This window comes from Octopus bimaculoides, chromosome 3, assembly GCF_001194135.2.
Source record: "Octopus bimaculoides isolate UCB-OBI-ISO-001 chromosome 3, ASM119413v2, whole genome shotgun sequence".
NCBI lineage: Eukaryota > Metazoa > Mollusca > Cephalopoda > Octopoda > Octopodidae > Octopus > Octopus bimaculoides.
Genome location: NC_068983.1, coordinates 165413271 through 165415745, shown reverse-complemented (window position 1 = coordinate 165415745; position 2475 = coordinate 165413271).

Sequence of the window (2475 nt, the reverse complement as noted above, 5' to 3'; positions counted from 1 at the left end):
ATATATATAATACACACACACACACACACACACCCGAAACCCCGCCCGCCTGGCCGCGTGTGCCGCTGTGTGGGTATGTTTGTATACGAACATTGGTGGACGTGTATATATGTATGTATATATATGAGAATCTGTGAGTATGTATGAGTAAAGAGTTAGTGAATACAAGAGAGACATGTGACCCGTGGCGAGAGGCACGTGTCGCCAGTTAACCTGTTCAAATTCCGATAGTCAACAAAGCACACGCGCCAGTACAACCGCCCCCTCCATACACACATACGCACCGCACATACAAAGAACCAACCAACATATATACAAAAGCCCTCTCCCCCCTCTCTCTCTCACACACACACACACACCTATACATCACGTCCTCACATACATCGACACTCACACACAAATACATCCACAAGTACCGATACACTCACAGTGTGAATAGTAATAATATTACTTGTGGATAATAATAATAATAATAATAATAATAATAATAATAATAATAATAATAATAATAATAATAATAATAATAATAATAATAATAATAATAATAATAATAATGATAATAATAATAATAATAATAATAATAATAAGAAGAAGAAGAAGAAGAAGAAATTACATCAAATACAGAATAAACAACACATCAGAAAGTGATAAGTGCAGAATTTGTGGACAAAATGGTGCGACCGTATAGCATAACACCACTAGCCCAGAAAGAATATAAGAGACGTCATGACAATATAACAAGGATTGTCCATTCGACACTTTACAACAAGTATGGACTTGACAGAGCAAAAGTGTGATACGAACATAAACCCGAAAGCATCCTCGAAAATGATAATGCAAAGATCCTATGGGATTTTATGATTCAGTGCGACCATGAGATAGAAAATAGGAAACCAGACAATGTTAATTGAAAAAGAAAACAAACGATGCTGGATCATAGATATAGTATGTCCAGCTGACAACAAGGCATGCGAGAAGGAAGAAAGAAAAGTCGAGAGATATGACAGGTTAGCTTGGGAAGTTAAGCAGTTGTGGTCGATGAAAAAGGTAGTAGTAGTACCAATAATTGTCGGAACCCTGGGAACAGTGAGTAAAAATCTCAAGAAGTACGTGGAACAAATGGGGGCTGCAATAAGGGTGGAGCACTTGCAGAAAACAGCACTGCTTGGAACCGCTCGAATACTCCAGAAGGTGCTCGAAAATAAGGGGTGTTACCTTAGTTTATTGGTAGTAAACAGCTGACACCGTAGTACATCTCCAGCGTTAGAAGCTGTGCAAGGGCAATAATAATAATAATAATAATAATAATAATAATAATAATAATAATAATAATAATAATAATAATAATAATAAAGCACGGGCTCTCATGGCTTTTGATCTTTATTGATTGGAAGTGTTATCATGTACATTGTTTTGTCTTGGTATAAAAGATGGGCTGTAGCAAATATTCTGCTCAATACCACAGACTTGCTTGTCAGTTATTTGACCTTACCCAGTTCAGCATGTCCCTTGGTGGCTGACGATATGTGCATCTCTGATCACGAGCAGAAGTAGTGGGGGAACATCATAGCCATGTGTTGAGAGGAATTCTTTGGGGTTTGGGCAATTCACCTTTGGAAACAGATGTTTTGTTCATCATCATAAAACAATTCGCATTCAGGGACCTTTTGAACGGGATGGGCTACTCAACCCGGAGAAAATTTTATCTGGGCCCCACCTGCAAGGTGATACGATGTTTATTTTGATATGAGATCACCATGTCACGCACATTTGCTTGTGATGCATGTACTTGGTGTGCCGTTATCAGACGGGTAGTCATGATGGGTATGTTGAACTTCGTATATTTGTACCCCAGTATCACTTTGATGGCATGCGCTGCTCTCTCACTCAATAATAATAATAATAATAATAATAATAATAATAATGATAATAATAATAATAATAATAATAATGATAATAATAATAATAATAATCCTTTCTATGTCCTTATGTTTTCAAAGAAACGGTGTTTCCTAGGGCTAAATAGCAGTAGCGTTCTTCCCTTTCATGGGATTGTCAGATTCAGTTGACAACATACTATCACTTTATCATGTTGCTAATGTATAAATCTCTCTGAGAGATTTAGAAATATGTTATTTCTATTTTCATCACAAAACTCATTGAATGTGACTGGTTTTCATTGTTGTGTATAGCTCAGAGCTGCATTCACAGCTATATATATACACAAATGTATATACACAAGAATATGTATACAGCTATATAAACACAACTACATTTTCAGTTATTCAGCATTTTTTTTCAGCTTTCTGGTGAGTATCATGGCTAACCCCTGCAGTAACCGATACTGTGTGCGTATGTGTGTGAGCATGTATGTATGTGTTTGGGTGTGCATGTGTACTCACACAGACACACACAGACACACACAGACACACACACACACACACACACACACACACACACACACACACACACACA